Source organism: Solea senegalensis, linkage group LG7 (assembly GCF_019176455.1).
Source record: "Solea senegalensis isolate Sse05_10M linkage group LG7, IFAPA_SoseM_1, whole genome shotgun sequence".
NCBI lineage: Eukaryota > Metazoa > Chordata > Actinopteri > Pleuronectiformes > Soleidae > Solea > Solea senegalensis.
In genome coordinates, this window is record NC_058027.1 from 1669346 (window position 1) to 1695815 (window position 26470).

General features: G+C 43.5%; 2 protein-coding genes across 3 annotated transcripts in view; one reads left to right on the top strand and one right to left on the bottom strand.

Annotated features, from left to right (window-relative positions):
- swap70a (switching B cell complex subunit SWAP70a) overlaps positions 1-26470 on the bottom strand; it is a 924354-nt gene that overhangs the window by 332649 nt on the left and 565235 nt on the right. The window lies entirely within an intron of this gene.
- The window catches only part of zfhx3b (zinc finger homeobox 3b), a 184220-nt gene that overhangs the window by 27434 nt on the left and 130316 nt on the right, over positions 1-26470 (top strand). For both annotated transcript variants that reach the window (XM_044029743.1, XM_044029740.1), the window contains exons 3-4: positions 3674-3751; positions 23337-23670. The gene's annotated coding sequence lies outside the window, so the exon portion shown is untranslated. The remainder of the gene's footprint in view (positions 1-3673; positions 3752-23336; positions 23671-26470) is intronic.

Sequence of the window (26470 nt, forward strand, 5' to 3'; positions counted from 1 at the left end):
CCTAACAGTGCACATTTAACACACTGGTTATTAAGGCAAATGTATAATAACAACATAGAACACAAATATGAGGCAACCATAGAAATTAGGATTTTTTGGTTTCTGACAAAAAAAATCATTATGAAAATAAAAAGTCTGACACACACACACACACACAGTGCTCTTCACCGAGTTAGCAGCACACATTTGTAAACAACACTTCAAGAATAAATATGGCCTAACTTAAATAGAGCTTTTCTTTCCTGAACATTTGTCCACACTTCAGTTTGTTTACTACACTTTGAACAGTCAGAAGAATCCTTAAAGGATGAAGACGATATTCTAGAGCTGTTTGTTTTTCCTGCAAACACAAACCAGGTGCTACAGGAACAAAGTTTTCATAAGGAAAATATAATTAAAACAATGGAAAATAATGTGTTAGTAATGCAATATAATGTACTTTATTCATATTTAGCGACATCAGAAAACGGATTATTCCAAAGCTGTCATTGTTATAAAATATATACACAGAGCTCTGCTTAAACCATAGAGACAATAAATAATGAAACAATGCCAAACTAAATAAGAAAGAAAAAAGACTCAAGCTGAGGGTTTGTCTTTCATTTGCCATTTTTAACGTAACATTTGTGATGTTTTTGTGTTTATTGATGAGTTGTCTGGTTGTTCAATGGAAAGTCATAAAGATTTCAAGAGCACGTACTAATCTCCACCTTTAATAGAGCTGCAATACGATGATAATGAAAGAAAATGTAGTAAATGTTATGAGAAACATTCATAGTGAATGTTCCAGCCAACATCTGTGCGTATTAGTGGTGCAATGGCAGATTAATAACTGCAGTAAAAAAAAACAAAAAAAAAACAGATTAAACCTTCTTGAGTTTCACCTTTTTGAAGTTCCCACACATGAAAGAAATAACGCTTAGTAAATCATTGATGCCCAACATGGCTCTTTTTTTGCATACATGCATTTATGTTTCTACCTCTGCAGGAGACAACAAAAAAGTCTAATAGGCTCAGCTGGTTTTCACACCCACGGCATCATGTTGTCATTTCAATCCTACATCGGCTGTATTCACATTTGTCACCTAATGACGTTGTTACCAGGAGGATATTATCCCTCTCACCACTCATATTTAGAAGACAGCCAGCAGTGATCCAGTTGCCTATGGAGACCACTTAAATCAAGGCTGTGCAATCACCTGGGTTTCCATTCAAAATTTGTGCCATAAATTGTAAATTCAAACTGTTCACTTTGGTCGTCACATAACAATCACAGAACGCTGCCTGCACGATGCTGATGAGGACAGGTTTCCCTATAGGCAAACACAAAGCCGCCGCATCAGCACATGTGCACTCATGTAGACAGACAGACAGACAGACAGACAGACCGATCATCACAATCTAATCCGATGTTCGGCGTTATATTCTGCGTATGATCGAATGTTGCGTCGTTTTTCCACAGACTGTTTTTAACCCGATGATTTTGCATTGTTCTCCCACTCCGCTCCAACCTGCAGAGATTGATGTGTTTTATTAAGTATGGGATGTGCATTTGTATAGTTGATACTCACATGTATCACCTGAGCTGCTGCTGCAAGGGAAGATGTCTCTTGTTTCAGTCGTCGTGTAAGTTATAAAACACAATAGTGATATTGTGGATCACTAATAATGCGAATGAATTAACCTATAGTGTTTTACACTGATTAATGTTTTTATTCTGATCACCTATAGTGGTCTGGTGTTGTAATATTTAATTCATGCTTTGACATCTGTGGTGAGACGATCACCTCTCACTGGTATGGGAATGTATGGAGAACCAAGTTGTAGCTAATGTGTGTGACATCACTCTGCCTGAGTGCACAGCCCACAGGATGCATAACAAAATATAACCACTGAAACCAGAAAAATAAATCACTAAACCTCCAATCACACATACTGTCTCTTAACAGAGCTGCACCTGACACCTAATACACATTTATGACTCCATAATGTCTGATGTAAATTCTCGAGAGCATCGTGGACGAAAGACACGTGAGAAACAAGCATTTAGTTATTTTTTGTTTGTTGACAGATTTTGTATAAACTCTGGTTTTAAATGAAATAATTCAAAATGAATAAATAGAAAAAGGCCCCGCCTCGAGGCCAAACGCGGCACACGTTATGCAGCGGTTCAAACTACAGTTCCCGAAGAGCAGTGCAGCCAGTGGGCGTGGCCTGCACCCTTTAAGGTCAGCGCAGTGGTCATGTGAAAGGCCAGCGGAGCCCCGTGGGCCAAATGACAAAGTGAGCTGCCAGGCTGAGGTGTGTGTCAGGGGTGTTTTTCCACAAAGCATTCTATAAAAGTGTAACTGGGCTGTGTTTGCCCTTTCCTCCTGCGCCACGCTCAGCCAACAGGCCCCTGAAGATCTCTTAAAAAGTGCTGATCCTCAGAGCTGTGCTGGTGCTCGTGTAATCCTTCCCGCTCGCTGTGCTCCCCTGCATCACCGCCATCTGCACCGCCCGCTTCCTCCCTCACATTCCCTCACTGTCTCCTGCTGATACACAGCTCTGATGTGAGCGACAAGGTGATGGGATGAAGGGGCTTGTTTGGGCCCCAAGCTAATTACCACACATTAGAGCATGACTAAATAAATCTTAAGTGCTACTAATTGCTTGGCAGTGAAAACAATAACTGTAGTACTTGCCCAGAGGCTCTGGGGTAGTAAGGGGCTGGGGCACTGGGGACCAGGGGCCCTGGCACTGGGCCAGCACCAGCAGCCCTCTCCCTTACCCCCACCGCCTTCATGTTAAAGTCACACACCACTTGGCAGTGTCACTACATGCACCATATGCCCCACACGCACCAGCCCTCCACACATCCACACACTCGCTGCAGGCCTCACCAGAGAAGAATGAGCCGTACGTGACAGACACAGACAGGCTCAGTGTGTCTGTGGTGCCATCATACATCACTGCATTAATAAACATGAATTAGTCAGTTACAAGGGTAACCTCGTATGGCTTTTACTCGTGCACCATCCAGCCTCAGGTCTTTGAGTGTGAACGCTGGAAAGGATAAAAAGTATTACACTGGACTCATATTTATTGTTAACAATTAAAAAATCCACATTTTATTATATGGTTAAAACGAATGGAATTATCATTTCTTTTTTATTGACACCAGTACAGCAGGGTTTCCATGGAAATGTAAGTGAATTAAAAATCAAAATGCTCTAAGGCAGATATTGGTGGTTCGTTCACCACGTTAAGCAGTAGGTCGTGCAAAGTCTGTGTAATCACAGAAGGATAAGAAGGTGTGTCAGTGGCTGTAGATATACGGCCGCGCTCCGTTGCTTTCATTGCTTCCACAATTTATTATTGTAATATTTGCTTCTTGCACAAAGTGAAGGATTGCGGTGGTTTCCTCATCAGTCCACACACACACACACACGCCGCCTCTTATTCACTGTATGTGGGAGGGATGTTTCCGTCAGGTGATTGCCAAACGTACTTTTTATTTCCCATCCTGCGACTTTGCATGTAGCTTCAACTGTTCCACCTCCTTTGCGCAGTAAAACTTAAACGTGATATTTTAATGCTGGATTTTGTGTTTTTACTGTATGTGCAAATACACACTGATGGAGAGCCACAGTGTGAGGCTTTAATGTCACGTGTGTGATTGTCTCCCTCCCAGGTTCCGTCGTGCTGTGTGTAAAGACGAGTTGTTGAACAGCCTGCGCCGCCTACCGCAGCCTCTGTGGCCCGTGTTCAGGTACGTTCAGCAGCGCCATCACAGAGCTCTCACCTCAGACGAGGGAATTTCATCTAAGACTCTTTACTGTTTGAACACGATTGAGCATGATGTGACTGTGTCTGCAGGTCGTCTTCATTCGCGGCTGCTAAATGTAGCCACGTGATAGAAAACCTCCAAATCATCACACTCATTTATTTGAACAACTACTGTATGTTGTGTAACTGCACAATGAAACTCCTGACAGGAGTGGATAGTGATGTGCCACGTTTATCCTCCTCTTCCCTCTCATTTGCTCGGTTACTCTTGTGTAGTGTTTTACAGCTTCCCCATGGGACTCGTGTGCTTTTGTTAGCTTTTCTGTGAACACACACACAGCATAATTGCTTGATTAGTTCAGGTTGACTGGCCTGTTAATTGAATTGTAATTTAGATTTGATGTGTCTAATGAAGATCCTAATTTATTGTTTGGCACACATCCAAGGGTACCACGCGAGGCGATGATCCAGTGTCTCAGCGCTGCTGTGGTGGCAATTCTAAAGTATTAATGTACAATTTAACAATATAGACTATATAGACAGTAGGAGAGCACCAACACGAGTTAAAGACATTCCAAATTTGATAAAAGTCTGTTGCCTTTTGATCATGTTTTCCTCGACAGAAGGTGACCTTTGTTACTGCTTACTACACTGAATATAGATAATAAAACAAACAGTGATGGTGCTAATGAGACCATGGCTGATGAGTCTGGCACTTATATTCATTTTCAGACTTTATCTGTGACATTTTTGGGGGAATAATATATTCGCTGAAACTTTTGATGAATCTCCATGTGTTTTCAATAACATGCATACAATAAATTGTCGTTTATTTTCCAAACACAAAAACACAAAATTGTTTTAGGTGTTAGGGGTTTTTCTTAATAACTCTCAGAAATCATCAGACATTGTTGACATGTTTGTTAATCCACGTCAGCGCTGTCATGACTGGCTTCTCGTGTGTGTGTCAGTGTAACTATATTAACCAGTGACCAGTGAGGCGAGAAAGAGTCCGTCGATGAAATCAATATAGTTTTCCAGTCGGTTTTAATGACGAAAACGTTTGGACACAAACAGCCTTTTACTGTGTCGTTTGTTTTCCTGTTATCACTTGAATTGTCATTTGAGTCTCCCCGGTTACCGTTACTTGTTCAACAGTACAAGTAACTCTGTCGATGTAGACGTCCCTGTCCCTAAGACACATTCTGTCAAATACTGTCCTTACTCTGTGATCGTGGACAGTGAGAAACAAGGATAAGTGTACGCTCATACATAGAGATTCATTCTGTGCACCACACAATTATATTTTATTTCTTTAAGAGTTTATTAACAACACTGGATGCAGGTGGCTCTTGTGAGTGTTCATTCGTTTTATTCAACTTCACGTTAAACCTTAGAATGTTCCTAAACCGGAGCTTGAGGACAAAGTGAGTTCATGATCGTGACGATCTCCTCTCAGCACTTTGTTCTTCCCTCAAAGCCACGATTATGCAGAGAGAAGTCACGTTTGGAATCAATCAATGGAAACTTGATTTCCCTTCAGCATTGGGAGATGATCCCACTCTTCCTCGTCTCATATGCAGAGCTGCTCGGGGCCTTGACTCGAACATCCACTGCTCGTGTTGAACGGTCCAGTTGTCACGTCAACAAATGAGCGAAAACCTTCCAAAAAAAAAATCAAATCCAGTGAATTCAGTGAAAGTGTCGAGAAATGTAAAATCCCCAAATGAGCTTTATCCACAGAGTCACCGTTGATGATTGAGTTTGACACCGGTGTTGAATAAACAGTGGACTTTGTCTGTGTTATATCCTCAGGGATGTTTGTATCCAGGATGCAGGCTATTCCATTCCACTGGTGACAGCAGTGTGTTCTGGGCCTTCTCTGCACGTAGTCACCGAGGCAAAGTGTCGATCTGTGATATTCCAGCTTTTTCTCTGGTCAAAACAATTGAAAAGCAAAATAGAATCACTAATACTAATACATCATTACTTTTCTGTGGTCAACATCTCAGATGTCCATCAGCTGCATCGCCCAAACCCCCCCCCCCCCCGTGAATATCACGCATTCATGCACATGGATGCACAAGCAACAATGTTCCTAGGTGATACATAGCAGGCCAAAGTTGAGCAGGTATCAGCAATGCCAGGTAAGGGAATCGCCCCCTTTCATGCACACGTACACATTTCTTCTCGCTCTTTATCCATCCGTCACTTACCCGCATACTTAATGCAGTATTCATTAGTCGCTCTAACCCTCCCTCCCTTAACGAGAAAGCAGTTACCATAGGTTTCTCCCCAGTCCCAGTGGCCTGGCAGCATTGTCCGAAACCTGGCTGTCCACCTGCCTGCAGCTCTTGGTGTGTTTTTCTCTCAGATTCTCGTCTCTTCTCTTGCAGCTCTTCTCCCTTTCACTGTGGCTGCAGACTCTCTCTCTCTCTTCTCCATCCTCTCTCCAGCCACTCTGATACGCTCCTCCCATCTCTGAGCACTAGGCTGCTTTGGGTTTTAGACGGATCACTCTCACAATGGTTGATCAATACAGGTATTGATCCACTGGCAAAATGTTTATAAAATCATTCTGGGCAGCTGCGGTGCAGCAAAGGAGGGGAGGCGGGGCAACGGCAGGGCCAGCATGCCGTGCCATTCGCCAGCACAAGCTCCGTCCTAAATCTGATTGGCCGTCTGTCTGCCCGCCTCGCCAGGAAGACAGCTCACAGAGTCTCCATGTCTTTGTCACAGTTCACTGTAATGCCACAGCTGAAGTTTCTTTAAGTTAAATGTCGACGGCCACGGCTCCCTCTCCTGTCACATTAGCCAAGAACGTCATTTGCATAAATTACTAGGCCGCAGGCGATCCCGCTCTAATGACCCACTGTCATGTTGTTTCCCGTTGCTCTCGTCCTTCAGCAGGAAAACAGCCGTTTTCTGCTGCGATGCCCCGGTGAACTGTGGGAAATGTGTCAAACGTTGTCCTTATTTCACACGCACACACACACGCACCTCATGGATCGCAGCATGTGCAAATACAGGGAAAGCTGGCAGTGTGCACAGCATGTCCCTGTTGCACAGTCACAGGGGAACGAGGAGCAGTCTGGAGACAGAACTTCATCCCTGCTTCCCCCCAGAGACTCTCACTGTAAATGAAATGACTCCAGTCCAGTCCACATTACTGCACTGTGGGGCTCATTAGCAACATTAGAAGGCGCACGCTAACCACAACATGCTGATGTTGCTCTGTCGACGGAATAAAACTGAAGAGAGAGAGCTTGTGACAGGCCGTGGAACTCAAACAGTGGCGTTGTTTATCCATGGTCTTGTCATGTAGGGAGGGGCCTTTGTTTATGTCATGTCGAGCAATGATGTATGAGATGTTTCTTCACACAGAGGAGATAATTGAGGAGCAGTATAACTTTTTCCAGAGTCACAACTCTTGTTGAACCAGACTAACATCTGTCAGCCATAAGGCCAAACAGCCTCTGTGACACTGAGTCAACCTCAGCCCTCTGGGGTGTGTGGCTTTGTATGTCGCCCCGCCCCCCCCCCAAACCCCTCTGCTCTCTGGCACCGACCCTGGACCCGATGCCCAGACACTGGCCCAAACCACAAAGTCTGGGCCTCGCTCGTGCTCATCTAGTCTGAAGGAAGAGAGAAAAGCTAATCTGGGGAGATGATACGTACAACAGTAGCTGCCTAACTGTTGCACTCTTTTACGTTTGCTGCAGCCGTCGCTTCCGTTTTGCACATGATTGAACACACACACACACACACACATACATACACGTAAACGTGACTCTGCGAGAAAGTGTCACTCACACATACGCTAGAGAGAGAGAGAGAGGGGGAGAGAGAGAGAGAGCGGTGATTACTCAAACGAATCCAGAGCTGGCCACAGCCCATTCATTACCATAACATGTTGTAATGAAGTTTAATCCCTCATCATGTTGTCTGTGGTGGGAGAGTGGTGTGTGGCAGTTATCCTCCACCACTCCAGATGTCTTGCAGGCTGTCTCTCTCTCTCTCTCTCTGTCTGTCTCTCTCCTCTCTGGCTCTTCAGTGCTGTTAGTAGTCTAAAGACATGCCATTCACTAACCCACCTTCAGCCATTTTGTTCTTTTTTTATCTCTCTGCTTTTTCATTTTGACCTCATCCATCTTTGTTTCGTTCCCATCCAGCTTTCACCTTCTGTTCCCGCTCCCAAATACCCTCCCATGTCTAAGAGAGTGTGTTATTTATTTCATCTGAATGCAGGGGGCTCTTTGGTGCACGCTTCTCACAGAAATCAATTTCAGCTCAGACAGCATAACCAAACAAAGCACCGCACTCATTTCAGCACGGGCACATAGATGTAGCTCAACTCGCTCATTTTCTTCCTCTCGCTCGTTCATTGGAAGACATTTTGTTCTCACTCTGATGCCCTTACGTCTATCGCTGCAGACGTGCGGCGGCGTGTGAATGCAGATGATACATTTTTCATATTAAGCAATAATCATTAGAGACTTGAGAGTTGTGTTGCAGGCGATTGTCACCCTTCAGACACGTCTCTGCACGCGTGTGTGTTCTAACCGTGCAGGACTGGATTTATATAACGCAGCATTCTCAGAATTCCCTTGACCTCAGAGTATAGTGACGACAAGCACCGTTTTCCCTCTGCTGTATGAATGACAAAGCGCGGAGCTGCCAGCTCAGATGTATGCCTCTCTGCCCGGCATCGCCTTTGTGCAGCAGTGGAGACCGAGCACCAGTTAATGCTGCTGCTGCTGCTGCTGCTGCTGCTGCTGCTGCTGCTGCTGCTGCTGCTGCTGCTGCTGCTGCATTGGCCTCTTTCTTGCTCTGCTTTTATTGATTTCAACCAGACACAGAGACAGACAGAAAGAAAGGGCCTTTTCAGGAAGAAGTTAAATGGTCAAGTAGCGGGTGGAGGGTGGCTTTCACCACTTTATTGACGAGGTGGAAAAATGTCACTATTATGGAGGCCCTTGCAGCAGATAGCGAGCTGATTGGATGAGTGCCCCCAGGTCAGAGTGGAGCACGTTTCCCCTGCAGCCAAACAAGAGCAAATAAAAGGGCAGAGGAATCCGCTTGAACTCGAGGTGATGTTTCTCTGTACCAGGCCTCACTTTAGGCAACGTTTCTCTGGGTGTATATGGCAAAGTGAAATCTCCGGTGAACACTTTTGTTTCTGATCTCTCCTCTCAAAGCATTCTGGGTTTGCAACGTTGCATAGCTGTGGGGACATCCGTGTTTTAATGTCGCACAATCCCATGATACTACATGTGCAGATTATATACTAATCCTCCGTAGAGATGAAGACACAGTGACAGAATGTTCACATTGATCATGGATCACTGGATGCACAAGAGCTGAGTGGAGGTAGTTGGGCCTTAGTGTGTGCAAGTGGTGTGAAGCCACGCTTTGGTCAGAAAGGTTGTATTTTTTAAGTTTATTATTTAAGTTCATGGGATTTAGAAAAGCTTGGACAATAGACAGATCACATTTGTGATTGCTCCTGAAGTCGGAAGACGACATTTAATAATGTCACGCAAATGAGAATGCATCACGGATAGTTGCAAAGACAGAGTGCTTCCTTTTCTGGATAAATATGAAACGAGGCTTTGAGCTGGACTTCTGAGAGTAGTGCCACTTAGAGACAGAGATGCAGTTTTGAGTCCTGACAAATGGATGTGGGTTCAAATACAAGGCATTCTCAGGACCTGCCTGCTGACGTCAATCAGTCAAATTAGCCCAGCATATGATCTGGGCCGCCCCTCCTAGCAGCACAAGACAGACTTGTGGAAAGGTCAGCGTGCCACAGCAGAGACAGAGCAGTGCTTAATCACAGATGAAATTGTTTCTTTTCCAAATTGATTCCAGTCCAGATTAGAGAAGAGTGTCTTGTGCACATGTAAGAGAACTTAAAAGAAGACGCTCCGGTGACATCTGGACCAGAGCTCAGAGAGCAGCGATGTGTCTGTCTTCATCTATCTTCATCTTTCTTTGTTTTTCCCTCTGTCTTCTTTTATCTGTTGCTGCTCACGTGACGCAGAACGCGCTCACATATGGCCGCACATTCTCCAATGACCTCAGAGAATGCACGCCGGCGCGGCAGGAAACGTCATCCCGCTACGGCGCTAAAACAGCGAAATCACACGATGTTGACACAAAACAGTATGAAATAAATATTTTGTCTTCCCCCTCACAAAGTAAACCAAGTACCATTAACACTGGACCCCCGAGGCCCTGGATCTGTTTACACTCTCTTTAAAACTCTTTTTTACAACAGGCTTGTCATAGTCGTGTATACATGGAAGGGAACATCTGAGCTCACACACACACACACATCTGCACATTCACCAACTCCCTTATGCTGAATGCATAATATATGTAATGAAATAATGTTTCCAGTGGGGATGGTTGTGGCTGGGGGATGGAGATGTGAAGTGAATATCAATGTGGCTCCCCCAGACTCCCCGGTTCAATTGGTGTGATGGTGGGGGGTAAATGAATATGTGGGAGTTTGAGAAGCTTTATCCCTTTGCCCAAAGCTACAGTATGAAGTCTGTACAGAGAGAGGAGGGCGGGGGGGCTATTCACTGGACCAATGAGTCATTAGGAACGTAACATTCATGAATTCTAACTGATGATATGCGCTCTTCTGTCCTTTACTTCCCGTGTCCTGGTGCTGGTGCTAAATGCTTGGATTCGGGAAAACCTGCCTCCAAACGATTGTCTCGTGCCGACCACTTTTGCTGATGAAGAAGATCCAAAGCGTGATGCATTAGTGGCATGGAGACATGTTAGAGGCTGTACCCGGGTTTAAGCTGCTCTCAACCACAGACTTCTCCAAGAAACCTCAATGAAAATCAATGGAGAGAGAAATTGCATTTTCCCCTGTGCCTCACCTTGACTGGCGAATGTGAACTCATCAGTTCCATCTTGTCAGAGTTCAGATGCTGTGTCTCTGTCAGACAGGGCTTTGATGATTTAAACATTACCATTAATAATGTTTTCAGCATCAGAATTAATTGCTTTGCTTCTGTGTCCTGTTCTCTTCATCCTAAACTGAGGCGTGCATGAATCAAAACTAATTATCTTTGTCTTGAAATCTTGGATGAGACCAAACTTGAATGTGCAGAGTGCACTCTGCCTGTGTGTGTGTGTGTGTGTGTGTGTGTGTGTATTAGTGTATCAGTCACCGGCCACTTAATAAAGTGGCTCCTGCTGTTGAGATGGTTTTTGAACACCATGGTAACAAGTTGTTATTTAAGTTATTGTTGTGCAATAACAGTCTGGTCATTCTCCACTCATCTAGAAAACTGCTTCGATGCATTATCTATAAACATTAGAAATGATTGAGCATGAAAATCGTACTTTTATCTCAGCAGACCGGCCCACGTGGCGCCAACTTCAACGCTGTGTTCAGAATCATTTAAATCATGTTCCCTAAATGCCTTGTGTTGCTGTCATGTGACTGGCTGATTCCAGGTGTACCTAATAAAGTGGCTGGTGAGGTTGAGCGTGCAGGGTCTACAGTGATTGAACTTACATTCAGACGTGGCCATTTCATACGACAACATTTGAAATATTGGAGCTGTCAGAGAGTTAGCGTTCGGATGTTGTTCATCGCAGGATGTGGTGACTTTTGAATCACTTTGGATTAAACGCTGGAGAAGTATTTTTGTGACTTCCAGATGTTCTCTTATCTATAATTCCCAGCTGTGCTCTGAGAGAGTAAATGAGCTGGAACATTTCTGTCAGAGTTCTGTTATACTCATCATCAAACTCGGGGAAATGTAATTAGTGCCTCTTTGAGTTCATGTCACCTAGCAACTCATTCCCCAAATATACAATAAAAACTGCCTTCCATTTTCATTTAGCCACACCTCTTATCTGCCAAGCCCCTCCCCTTGAGTGGCTTAGACCCTGCCCAGTCTCTGGGGCCCTGCGATGTGAAGACAGGGTGAGGAATGTGTGAAGCATCCAAAGAAACATGAACTGCTATTTTCCCACAAGTATGAAAAAAACAGAGCCCACGGCTGTGGAATCTTTCTGACGCAATCAGCTGCTGTACAGTTGGGATTTGGACGGAGGCTCAGGTCAGGGTGTTGTTAAAGCTGTAGTCTTAGGACTTAAACATCCACCAAGATGGACCTGGGTGTGCTAGAGAACTGCTGATGAGGCTAGAACCTGATGAGAAAACAGGGTGGAAAGACAGCAGAGGTTTGATGGCCCCATTCATGAGCTCTCCACAGGCCCCGTTCATTTTTGAACAGCTATCTGTGGGGCAGTCTATTAATTGTTTGTTGGCCAAAACATCATTAAAAAAAGCAGACAGCAGGGTGGCTTTTACAGAGAGCTGAAACAGGAGAAAGGATCACTGAAGAGGCCCCAAGAGGCCCCGCTCCAAACCCATGATGATTACCACACCACTGTTGCCTCTGTAATTCTTCATACATTAAGACACAAGGTTGAAAGGAATTCCCAAACACAAAAACACTGCAAACTTCAATGAGAATCTCTTTCTCTTTCCTGATCTAATTATCGCTGCTCCCATAATCGCTGTTATATTCATCACAGTGTTCAGTATTTATAGGGTCTGTTTTCATCATAGTAATAATGTCACTCTGGAATTCCCATGCACAGACAGACAGACAGAGAGAGAGAGAGAGACAGAGAGAGAGAGACAGAGAGAGAGAGAGAGAGAGACAGAGAGAGAGAGACAGAGAGAGAAGAAAGCAGCTGGATGTAGGCAAGGCCAATTCTTGGATTCAGATATCATTTGATGTTAAGAAGGTCACAACAACAGGACTGCTCCACTTGTTCCCTGCAGATGCCCCCTTGTTTTGTCTGGACCTGCCTTTCCACTGTGGAGTCAGCAAATGAACTCAGTCCAGCTGGATCTTTCTTTCTTTCTTTCTTTCTTTCTTTCTTTCTTTCTTTCTTTCCACCTCTGCTCCCCATATTTTATCTATTTCCAACTCCAAAGTCGCTTGCTCTGTCTCACTCTCTCTCTCTCTCTCTCCCCTCTCCTTCTGCCCCCAACCACCAAACCACTCCTATTCCGAGGAGCCCACCGCCTCCTGTGCTCCCCCTGATGTTGCTCCCAGTATTTGGGTATATATTTAACACCCACATGTGAGGCCTGGTGAAAGTGCCTGGGGAATGGAAAGGAAAACAAGCATGCCCTCTCTCCTGGCCCTTTAGTGCTGGCCTGCTATAAATACCTCCGGGTGGCGCGCCAGTTCCAGCACCCGTGGCATGGGAACCTCTCTCCCTCCTCTGGTCCACTGCTCTGCCACTTACATCCAGCCTGGGAAGTCTTCAGCCAGTAGGCTGACTGGAGGGGGTGGGCGGGTTATTAGGTGTCTATGGTAGTGTTCCTGTTTGTTTTGTGTGCTTTTCTGAGGAGCAGCCCTGTGTCTTCTTCCCATCAAAAGACTTCATGTGTACTGCATTCTTGCTGTTTTGCCTTATGAAGATTGTATGACTGCGTGCTGTTCAAACTGTTAAAAAAAGAGAGACCCCTTTTCTTCACCGCGGTGAAGCGTTTGTTATGTTACTCCCCCAAAAATTGATTTAGACTTTTCAAAGGTTTGTTCTTCACAGCACTGTCTTTCTGTGTCGATGCACGATAGGCTCAGCTCATATTTTCAGAGTTTGAGGTAATAGTTTTAAACTGACAGACTAAACATCTCTCTCCCTGGCTGCTCCACTTCTACAGAGTAAATAGTTTTATGTGCACTAACACACACACACACACACACACACATGGAAACTGGATGACTGACTTAGCCTAATGATTATTTCTTTTTGGTTTGTGAGGGTGCAGGAGAATGTGCTAAGTTGTAACTCAGACAGATTATAATTGCACCACAGTTTAGTGCACAGATCACTAATATATTTCTCATATTTAGTTATTAGAGCATTTTTTTGCAAGTATAGTATATATACATATGTATATACAGTATATACATATGTATATACAGTATATACCAGATCCCGTGTCAGCAAGAAAGAGATGCTTGAGAATGAAAGCTTTCTGTTTGGTCATTTATCATACTGGCTGTACAGATTAAATGTCTGTGTTGTTCCTTTTCCCCCTTTCACACCTCTTAGCATTCTCCCCCTGTCTCTTTTCTCTCCCTTTTTTAATACTCCCCTTTCCTCCTCTCCCACCCCTACAAGGCTCACTTGTTATTTTTTCGTACAAGGTCCTGTAATTAAGTTTGACATAAGCACAGGGATTAAATATGCGGTTGAGGAGGGAGAGAAAGGAGCTCTGTTACAATCTCAAGGCCAGCTGTAAAATGGAACCAGATTGCGACACTTGGAGCAGGAAAGTTTGGGAAAGGTGCCGAGACTGGAGCTGTGTTCTACCGACAATGGGATCTGAGTCTTTCTCCAGCTTTAGTGCAGCCAAACGACTACTGACTCTCAGGCCAAAAAAAGCTCATATTAAAAATCCTTAGGCAGAGGACTAACACCCAGTCAGATCCAATGATAATTTCTTTTTCAGCTAATAGAGCGCCATTTCTTCCAGATAAATATGAACTATTGTCTGTCCAACCGAAGCCTGACAGCCTAAAATGTCCTTTAGTTAATTGCATGTTTACAGTCGCATGAGTGTCGCGTGTATTGCTTCCCTTCACAAAAGACAACACATTTCTTTTCAGGTTTTGCTTAGCGAACAAAAAAAAAAAATCATTCAAACCAGATGGAACGTCAAAGTTGATGTTTTTAACATGTTCACTTGCAGCTAAATGAAGACAAAACGGGGAGTCAAACTCACAACCTCCTTCTGGTGGTAAGAATGGAAAAGTGATCGTAATGCTACACCATGATGCAGCAGGGAAACCCATTTCACATGCTACCGCTCAATCACTGACACCAAATATAGAAATATAGGCAAAGATCAGCCCCCAGTGCACCGAGCGTGTCGACAGGATTCTCTTCTGTTCTGAACTCTGAGAGGTCTCACATGAAACTTTGCATTCTTAAAGAACTCTGGCGAAATGCTTTAATCTTAATGAGTCTGAGCAGCAAATCTCTCATCTGCTGCAAAAAGGATTAGAAATGCAGGAGGAAAACGGAGAAAAAAAAAGAAAAGACGGCGTTCCACTTTGATGAATTGTGTTTAGAAAATCCCGGGGCATGAAGTTCCCCCCATGAACATGAAGTGTGACGTGAGAACGGATGCTTTTAAACAACACAACTTATCTGAGAGAAACAGAACATGCGTTTAAGTGAAAATACAAAAGCGGCGCTGATTCCACTCCTCTGCAAATGATAAAAGTGACTAACTCGTTCCCTCGATCCACTTTTGGAATCAAACGATGAGTAGCTTTGCACAAATTATGTGCATTGTGTTTCTCCGTGCTTCATCAGTGGTGTGTTTATTTACCCCGCATGATGCTTTCTGCCTTTGTTAAGCATAAATAAATGAATTCCTAATTTTTTGCCCCTTGGTGGAAGCACTTGAAAAGGGTGAGGCAGTGATGAAGAAGGGACTTAATGAACAGAGACGCTTACGTGCCAAGAACTGTTGCCTTCACAGCCACAGAGATCCTGCTGCTTCAGTGTAGCTGGCTGTGCTTATGTTGCTCAAACTGAACAAAGTTGTTGTTTTTTAACCAAGGGTAAAATTGACTTAGTTAAGTATTCTGTTATGCAGAGGTGTTTATTTGTGTTTGATTAATACATTATTGATAATATGTTAATGTAATCCAAATCAAAGCAGTTCAGCATTTACTTGATTAATTATTACTCTGTGGTGTCATTTCCCCAAACAGTCGTATGAGAGCGGTGAGGGTTAGAACCGTGAGCCTCTGGCTAGTTCAGACTACTCCAACTACAAAGAGCCTTACTGCACTGGGACCTGCTCCCGGTACCCCCATTCCCACCCCCTATCTACCCCTCCAAATGCCCCCAGGCCTTCAGAAAATGTCTCTGGCTGGTTTTCGCTGCATTTATTCTACCTTTCCTTCCGACTCGCGCTGCCTTTTGTTTCCTGTGATGGACGTAAGGAGAGGATTTTGCCGATGGACGCCAAACATACAATATCATCCATGATGATAAAGGGTGCGATCATTTTAATATAGAAACACACGTAGCTTCCGGCTCACTGAAGTCTTCACTGTCATGTGTGTGTGTGTGTGTGTGTGTGGAATAGTGATGGATATTACCATGCACTTGACCTGTATTGATCCCTGAGCAGGGTGTATACCCACTCCACCACGTTGAGCCTAAACATCTGGTCACCAGAGTGTTTCACTGAATGACAGATAACATCTGGGAAGTCTACTGCTATCACAGGAAACAATGTTCCTATCTCCCCCTCCCCGCCCCTCTATCTCTCGTCACTCTCTCTCCCCCCTTGTCCCTCTTTTCCCCATGTCTTGCTCATAAGCACATCCCCCTCATTGATTTCCCATTAACCCCTTCCAGACTGTGTATGTCTGCCCACCCAGACGCGCAGACACCAACGGATTGATTAACAACATAATGGCATCACTATGGCTGCCCGCTCTCATCAGTCTGACCGGGTTTGCAGGACTGGTCCAGTCCGTGTGCTTCTGTCCACCTGTTATGTGGTGTTTTACTATGTCTTCCATTGCTTCCTCCCTTGTTAATCTCCCTCTTCCTCCCGTGTCTTCCTCCTCCTCCTCCTCCTCCTCTCAGTGCCCTGTTAGTATTCACCTGGCATTCAGCCACAGGTCACACATGTAGAACCAGCATCTAAAGCACAGTTTAGCTCAATGTTCCAGTTTGCTTTCACAACACCGTGGTGAAACATGTGTGTGTGTGTGTGTGTGCTGATTAGTGGCATCAGCTTGTAGTTCAGTTTAGACTGAGAGGCTGAGATTGTGTGTGTTTAGAAGTGCAACCTGGGCTTCAATTATTCTGAAAACAGACTAACTTAGGAAAAAGAGTTGCAGACGCTATTACAATGAGCAAATTAAACGTGCTCCTCTGTGCGGGTGCTTGTATTGATGTGTGCCTGCGTTTAGATTTTTTTCTTTTGTGGCTAAACAGACCGTGTTTGTTGAAATATACACTGACATGAAAGAATCCCATCATATCTCTTTCACTATGCATTTCCTCTCTCACTCTGGCAGCTGCTTTGGAGGCAGAGATAAAGTGAATGTGTGTTCGTCAGGTTGTGTTTGTGAGCCGCGACGGAGCCCTTCATTTAAGCACGGCGTGCCTCCATCAGTCCTACTTTCTGATGTACAAAGAGCCCAGAGGAAGGAGCTTCACAGCTGTTTGTAAACTATGAGAACAGGAAAGGTCAACAAAGTAATGCAGTGCGGTTTTTGTAACGCATTTTCATCTCTCTCTGTTCCACAGTGAGACAGCAGGGCTGTGCCCTGCCTCAGTGGAAGTGGTGCATTTAAATGACTGTTCTTGCCTGGAGAATAATGGTGAAAGCATAACCCCATTGTATTCTTTGATAAACTCTGGAAAATGCATGGTATAAGCTGAGGAAGAGGCACGGTTTAAGGGTACGATTGCCTCGCAAATCTACCATGGCAAAGTTTTTCAGGGGGTGGGGGGGTGAGGGAGGAGACTGAGGGTTTGAGGGAAAGAGAAAGGGGAGACGGGGGGGGTAGTCTGTGTAACAGGGACATGTGTTATCTCTGGGTGCAGAGGTCTTTGTTTGCAGGGCACAGAGGTATAGATATCCTCTCCATGTCAGTGCCATTATTTCGGGCTCAGCACAGAAGGAACAATAGCAAACTAATCCACTCCTGAATCAGGATTAATATTCAAGCTGCAAATATTAATTCACAGCCAAGGAGAAATAGAGGGAAATGCAGAATGTGTCAAAACGCTCAGACAAATAAAGAACAAAAGAGCCCAACATCCTTGACCAAGAATCTTTCACACGAGTGCATTATTTCCACTGCATCCCACAGTCTTCTCGCAGCATTCTGTGTGATTTCTGTATTAATCTTTGTAATGATTTTCAATAGAAGAGCAGGAGCTGGGGGAAGCTGAAGAACTGCATGTTGTTTTTGGCTATTCTCCTCACTAAGCTCTGGATTTAAGATCTGGATTTGAATATTTATGATAGAAAATAATAGAGGTTATAAAAATAAGTCCCCGCAGAGCTGGGCTGTAAGTTATAGGGGTAAGCAATGCCTCCCACATCAAAGACGCCCGGAGATGTCGGCCAGTAGTTTGATACCTGTGAAAGCCTGTAGCTGTTCAGCGCCGCCCAGCAGAGTGTGTGTGAGTTCTGCTGAACGTGCATGATCCAAATGTGTCACTCACTCACTCTCACAAACAGCCAGAGTTTAGTGAAATATCAAGTTATTCAGTTGATTTAGTTTACTTTTAGCTCAAAAACAAACAACAACAACAACAACAACAACAACAACTGTGCCATCAGGGTGAGAACGTTTGACTTCAGTTCTGAGAGTGAAACAAATGATTTGTAAGTGACAGATGGATTACTCCTGAGGTTCTTCAACGTAATATCACTTGATCTGAGAACATGTTTTAAACTTTCTGCTTTGCATTTGAAACCAGTGACACTCTGCCTTCCATGTGACAGAGTAGCTTGATGCTGAGATCCAATAGCAGACTTGTGACATCTTTGAAACGTGTGAAAGCAAAAGTGTTTTGTGGCGTTCTCCTCTCAACTGTCCCACTAGCAGGGCAGAGCAACCTGTCCTGACAACACCGGGAGTTAACGCTGACATTTCCGTCGTGTCAAACAGAAAATAACTACTAACAGTCTGTCGCTTCTAAATCCATTTGATGCACCAGAGAGAATTATATACGTTGTTTGTTTGTTTGTTTATCTACTTTTCTATTTGTCTCACAGGAAACACACATCTTTAACACTCGATTAGCACTTGTCCAAACAGGCGACCGTGCGCGTCGTCGCCGCCGCACATACATGCATACGCACGCACACACACAAGCACAGTAATCCCACACTAGGGGGTCGAGGCCTGTTGTATACGAGCCATTGTGTCGTTCAAAGGGGCTTCACAGAGGCTAAGGTCTAATGTGATGAGGGACTGTAAACTTCATCTTTTATACATGGTGTCATAATGTGAAAGGTCATCTTATCTTAATCCTCAAATCTGCAGCATCCAGGCCCGTGGCCCCATTTCATGAAGTTAAAGAAATAATCTCAGAGTCCATTCTGAAGACGGCTCTTATTATCTTCTCTGCGAGGTCCAGTCAGGAGATGTCATTAGAGTGTACCATGACTGCACTGTTACCAATGATTATTTCTCTAATCATAGCATAGAATCAGCTGGACTGTGCACTCATGGTGAGAAGCTTTATTATGTCCAGTGATTAATCATCAAACGCCACCTTATCCCTCTTAGACACACAGCACACTGCTGGCCTGCTTCACAGTGGGGACGCTGGAAAGCATCATCTTCATCAGCACAGTGCTTACCTGATTCCCCATTGTCCCCGTGGTATAATACAGTAAAATGTCTTTTTTCTTGCATCATGGTTAGAATGTTAGAGCGCGTCCATTGTTCTGACTTTGGCCTGTGCTACATTTCTGTTTGTTGGCTTCATAATCACTTTTGATCTGTTTTTACTTTCATCGATGCCAAGATTGATTTCGTTTGGGAAATTTTTCTTTTGAAAAGAGGTAAAAAACAAACAAAAAAAAAACCACTGTATATTTTAAAGATTCCAAACGAGCCGAGGACAGAGTTCCAACGTACGGAATCATGAAGTGAAAGTTGCCATCGTATTTTGGTCCAAAAGGTTACTATCTCAAGGCCAATTTGTTGTTTAGAAATCCTTTGTTCTCAAGTGAAATGTGTCAAATGTAGACAGCTTGTGAAATATTTATTTCTTGAGTGCAGATCATATTAGAGTGTTATTGTTTGTTTCGTTTTGTCTTCCTCGCCTAATTTGCCAGTGGTGCCTTTTTCTGGGGAAGTCTCCCACACGTCGACTGTAACACAGGTAGAACTCGTCCTGTAGCTTTAATTAGAAGAAAATTGTAAACACATTCACGCCTTTCTTTATTTTACACAATATCCATACTTTATGACTGAATGTTTGAAGTTGTGAGGGATTCTGAATCAGCACTGCTCGTGCGGTGCGCTTATAGGACATTGTTGTCTTCAATTATTTTCAGTTATATTCACGTCTGTAAGAGGCAGGGGATCATTTATTATTTAAAGATGCAATCGTTGCTGTTTATCTGGGATTTTTAAAACCGGGTTATCTTTTCGCATAGTTTTTTTGATTAAAAGGAACAAAGTGTAATAAAGTGCAGTTTCAAATAGATGCTTGTCTCTCCAGCGCGAGAGCTCATCTGCTATTATTGTGATTTAATATGAACTGTGCCAAGCAGCCGCCGAGAGACAAGATCTAACAAGCATCGGGGATGCTTTAGTATGTACATAAAGGGTCTTGCTGCCTCGCACACGCACACAGTCACAAACTTTGCAGACTAACAATCACATGCACCTTCATCCGTCTGCGTGAGCTAAAGGTGTTTGACGGAAAGAGTCATAACTAATTGTTTTGGTGTCTGCTTTAACACACTTTCTTGGGAATACGTAGTAATGGTTTCAACAAATGCTGATCGCTGCTGTTTTGGATTAACCGTCTTTGGGGGAAAACAAGAGAAAACCAAACAATGCAAAGCATGGTGACGCACACGGCGCATGTTGCATTCACACACAGACATTTTCAGATTCAGATTTCACTGTCGCACAGAATTTCCCCGCTCTTTCTCCCCGGGTTTGAAGGCGGTCGTGTTTCCAGTCCTCTTGATACACTTTACCGTTCTTACACGTGTTCTCTCGTCGTGCTCAGTTCTCTCCACTCACCGCCACCATCACTCTTGTTCCTTCCAATACTTAACTTTACACTGAAACCTTTGCCCCTGAGACCCTCGTGTTAGGAGATTAGTCCGGCCTCGACTGAAGTAGACAAACTGCAATCAATACCTGATATAAGCGCTCGGCCCGAGTCGAGCAACCTCGCTGTGTGGCACCTACGGCAACTCCAGTAAAGTCCTTCAATAAATTCTAGGTGACTGACCCCTGGCGACCTGGGCAGATAAGGTCAGCGTGGCCAGACTGACCTGGAGCCAAGAGGCCAGTGTCCAGTCTGTCTGGCTGTCCAATAATGAAGTGGTCAGTATTGCCTTTCTGTCACTCAGCAATTACTGGGAGAGATATGGAGCCATAGATAGGTGCTGAATGCACAAGGAGGCAGTGGCCACAGAATTACATTCACGAGGCAGAGGACCGGTAAAGTGACATGTAAACTACTCTAATATGGACTGGTAATGACTGCGAACAAGATGGATCGAAAGGAGTCTGACAACATCATTGGGACTGCATTACATCTGAGCGTGCACTTACAGGAAACACTGCTCGAAGGCTTATGCTGAATAGCTGCTTTTAAAAATCAGATAATGTGCACTGTGAACACAACAGTCCTGTCATTCTGTTTGTCCTTCACAGGAAGCGACGTTCTTACAGCTTTAAATCATACTTCAGACATCCGTCTTTGGATCGATCATTTGATTATTCGTGTTGTGGATGTCGTGCACACAAAAAGCCAGTGACTGAAGTGAACTGATCATGTTTTGGTTGAGCTGTGATTTGTCACAGAAGTTCAGAGGCGTCACACTGGTGTCCACTCATATTTAAACATCTATTTTCCCTTTAAATAAGAACATACTCTTACTAAATTGACATCATTTGCTTTTGAAGAAGACCAGAAACTAACGATTGAGACCATTCGCTGCTCAGGAAGATGTCTGTGGACGTTATAAATCGAGTGAGAAGTAGGTGCGTTTTCCTCTTTTTGAAAATAGTGGCGTCACCCCCTGGTGGCTAGTCAATATAATTATTTTCACTTCCACGTTGGCATCCTTTGGAAAACCAGAAGACTACGTGCACGTTTTAGAATGGTCTGTGACTGGGGTGATCATGGCGTTATTGATCCTGAGCCGTTGATACAACGTGTCCCTAATAAGAAGCATTTAAAAACTGCAGAGGTCACGCAGACAGGCCTGTGTGTGTGTCACAGTGTGTGTGTCACAGTGTGTGTGTCACAGTGTGTGTGTCACAGTGTGTGTGTGTCGCAGTGTGTTTCTCCCATGGCCTGCTGTGCTTTCCCACACAGGTCAGGGTCGAGGAAGTCCCCGAAGCCATCGAGCTGCTGCCATCAGAGACTCGGCATTCTTCTGTCTGCTAACTATTTAGTTGTCAGTGATTTGGTTAAGTGGAATTGACTTTTATCTGCGGTGTGCTGTGGGGCTGCCACTGGCAATTCACAATCCCCCTTCCTTAGCTCCTGTCTTAGCTTGGTGTCACATTCAGCGCATTGCTATTGGCAGCTGAGCCGGGCCTAATCAATAGCTCAGGTCAGGAATGGCCCGCGGCTCTGCTGTGGGTGGGCCATTGATCCGACACACACACACTCACACACTCCCACAGGTTGCCCTGACAAACTGGATGTTGTGGCTTTGGACTGAGAGACAGGAAGAGACGCGACAGATTAACGGGGACGCTTCCTGTTTGCTGTCGTGAAGATGATTTCCTTATGGATTAGCTACTGATGTTGCTCCGAGACAGCTCAGGAGGACCGATACGATATTCAAATTGACGTTTCAAACCTCAGTGATGTGATTGTGTGAAGCCGAGGCCACGGTCAAATGAGCGTCAGGAGGAAGCGATGAAAGGATTCCGGTGTGTCTCCTCCACGCGTCTGTCTCACCTGTCGCTCTCTCTCCTCTGTTGTCACTCTATCAGACCCGTAGCCAAGGAGTCGAGTTATTTTTGTTGCATTTTTAAATGTTGCTCCCTGAGCTCCTTATCAGCACCACAATAAGAACTCCTGGGAACAATTAAGCACGGGCTTTAACTTGAGTCTAACCACAGAGGTAAAAATAATCACATTCTTTTTCCAAATGGAAGTGGCTTCAAAAGAGCCATTCAGTTATCACAAGCTGTCTTCCTCTCCCGCCTGTATTCCCAAACTAAATCTCTGTCGCGCTGGAACTATTGGAACATGTGACGAGCATCTTTACCCAGCTTCACAAACCAGGCCCCACGTGGGTTTTTTTTTTTTTTCCCCGATCCTTGAATTGACAGTAGAATAAATACGTGTTGTCTGTGAGACTTTGTTGTCGTATATGAGAGATCCTCTGCAGAACAGGCAATTACGCTACATATGCTATTACAGGAATATGTCTTGTTCTGGTTACACGGAAATTAAGTTTCTCCGGAAATCTTTTTCGTTTCTCATTGTGAAAGTCTTGAGTGGTATGAGAAGAGGAATTACTCACAGCAGTTCATTTGCTATTTAATGTAATCTTGAAATCATAAGAGGCCGCCCTGCAGCAGTATCATACAAATAATTATAGATTCATTTAGTTGGCTCTTAAAAATAACTGATGAGTTTGGAGGTCTTGATGGACGTCATACTGTCCTGGTTTGTTTCTCTTGAAATACGTTGATTATCTGCTCAAATTTCAGGAATAATGTACAATAATTGTGCGTAATTTCCTCCTGTGTTTGAAACATAATTCTCATAGTTTCTCTCTTTGTCTCGTGTTGCAGGTGATGCTGACCTGGGAGTCCCTGAATCCCAAACCATATAGCTTTGGAAAACCCCTGGAAATACCTGGAATTCTAGGAGTATAGCACCAAAACTTCTTACGGTGCCCAGGCACCAGACCAATAGCTTTACATTCTCCTATATGATTTTATTTTTGTGATAAAAGACAAAAGTACGTTAGCAATAGCTGCTGGCCATCCACCGTCGCTTCGACGAACCTGCTGTGACCGAGAGGGCGTGACCTTTCTGCCTGCTGACATCAAACAGACACTTAAAAAGAAAACGCAGTCAGAGAGGCTTCCGTGTGCCGGCAACTCAGACCAAAAACCCCATCAGGTAAGGCTGTGAAGTCCCATTGCTCCTGCTGTCCAGGCCCTGAGCCCTTTCACTTCTTTAGCGCTTTGAAGCTAACTTGTCCTCAGTCTCCCACACACACACACACACGCTCAGCTCGTCTTCAGACTTTTAAATGCTCGTCTTTCATGCTCCGCTCACTTGTTTGTCGCTCTGTGAATACGTCGTTCTTGTTCTTGACTGGAGCACATGTGCAGTGAATTTGGCGTTTGTGACTCCATGAACGCATTCATGTTCTCATTGTATCTGCCTACATCTGTGCACGTCACACACATGGAAACACATGGATACAACAAACATATCACTGTGTTCTTTCTGGCTCATATGTAACAGGATATGTGAATGATTGAAGACGTGAGGAGTCTTTACCAGAAAAAACAACAAAACAAAAATGTGCCCTTTCTTTGACGTTGACCAAAACCTGGTCCTAATGAGGCAGAAGCGTGTTTGGGTTGGGCTGAACACTGTGTGTCTGCTGTCTTATCTGTGTGTGATGCGTTGCTATGGACTCTTCCGCGTCCCTGATGCATACGTGAATGTTTGGACGGATGTGAAATGAGAATTTCCATTCAGAGTGACTTTGAAATTGATTTTGCTCAGTTTCACTCTCACCCCACTTTCCCTTTTCCCTGTTGTTATGCAGAAGACTGACAGCATATTTTCAGACCATGATTAAGACCTGATCCCAGGTTATCTGGACTATATTTAATTACGTGATAAGGGAATCTGTGAGATGTTATTTCATGCCTTGACATCAAAATGGGCCCACATATAAAAACATAGAGATTAGACTGGACCTGTATTATTTTCTGAAAAGATTTAATTGAAAACAAAACATGTTTAAATGAATTTACTGAAGAAAAACAGAGAGAACAGCAGCCCTCAGAAATGACTGAGATGTGTTATCTCTTTTAAACAATTCAAAGTCTTTTGACAAAATGTGGGTCACCAACAGCAAGTCATTGTTTTGAAAACGAGAATGAAGTCAAACAGAATAAATAAGCTATTTTCTTCCTCTTGGAACATTAACGGTTTTTAGTTTTGTGTTGTTTTAAAGCCAGAGAATCACTAGAAAGGATAAGAAACGATGTTTATTATTGCAGCTAATTAAGGATGTGGTCTGAAAATGTATTTTTCCATAAGGGCTGATTTAGTACCCAAAGGGTCAACAAGCGTGGAATAGGACAACAATAATACAGCAGGAGTCATGAGTGGAGAGGGCTCCAGTGTGGGGGGAAGCCGCTCCCCTCCCTGGCCTGCAGTGTGCTGATGGAGCCGCGCTCCTCGCCCAGGGCTCCAGGGCTTCGACACTAGACCTTATTTTTCATGTGGGCCGCACACTCTTCAGCTGCATTCAGGGTTGTTCCCTTTGTGCAAGCCCTCCCACTTTCAGACTGACAGACATGCATGATTTCATACATGAAAGATATATGTAATTGGACAGCAGGGCCTTTGCCATGCATTTACAATTCTAAACAGAATACGTTAAAACCAGTGTGTCCGACACTCGTGTGTTATGTATATATATATATAGATATATATATCTATATATATACATATATATGTATATATACGTATGTATATATATACATATATGTATATATATGTATATATATATATATATATACGTACACATATGTATATATATATAGATAAATGTATATATATATACATATATATGTATGTATATATATACATATATACACACACGTATATATATATAGATAAATGTATATATATATACATATATATGTATGTATATATATACATATATACACACACGTATATATATATAGATAAATGTATATATATGTATATATGGCGCTTGCCTCCTCAGCGTCAAGATATCTTAAATTCAGTAAATAAAAAGAAAAAAATATCTGACCGTGATACATTATAGATTTAATCCATTAATCTGCAATCACCCTCCAGAAAATCCAATACATCCATGAAAATACAAACTACAGTTTGAAGATTATACTGCGCAGACCTACAGATAATGCTGATTGTCTAGTTTACATTCTGAAATGAAACCGCAATCTTCAGACACTAAAGAAAAGCACAAATACCCAAATACATAACTTTTAAATTAAACATTTTGTATTGAAAAACAATCTGTGTTCCTACTCAGATTGAAAAGGTGTTTTGTAAAATGCAATCACATTATGAATAAATGTGTTGGGTATTATCTGTTGGACTTGAGGAAGCCTCAAACATCAGCCTGTCACAAAGGTCTGCTGATGTCGTGTAACCACCGGGCACAGTGGGGTGTTTCAATTGATTTTGAATTTGAATTCATGCATAGAATCGTCACAAATTTAAAAATAAAAAAAAAAAAAGACAGAAAAGAAAACCCAACTTGATTTTCCTAGATTAATTTCTAAGCTGCCATAAAGTGAATGAATGTGTGTGTCCGTGACCCAATGCACACATTTTATCCTTTAAGCGCGGAGCAAGAATATCACATCACTGTCTGTCATTTGACCACAGGGAGAGTATGACCTTTGGAAATTCAAAGACAATTTTCATGTTGATATCTTTTTGCCCTTATGAGCAGAAAAAACAACTTGTTTAACTGGATTAGATTCAGTTGACACGCCACAGGGCAGCAGAGATGCACAACATTACACATTATTCACCAACCACATATTGAAAGTGGTATAACACAGATCCTAATTTCTTCTAAGATGACGACAGTCACACATGTGTGAGCAGAAACACGGACCATTATTTACTCTCGATGGAACCAAACCTCCTGTGTCTCATAAACAATAGACAGACA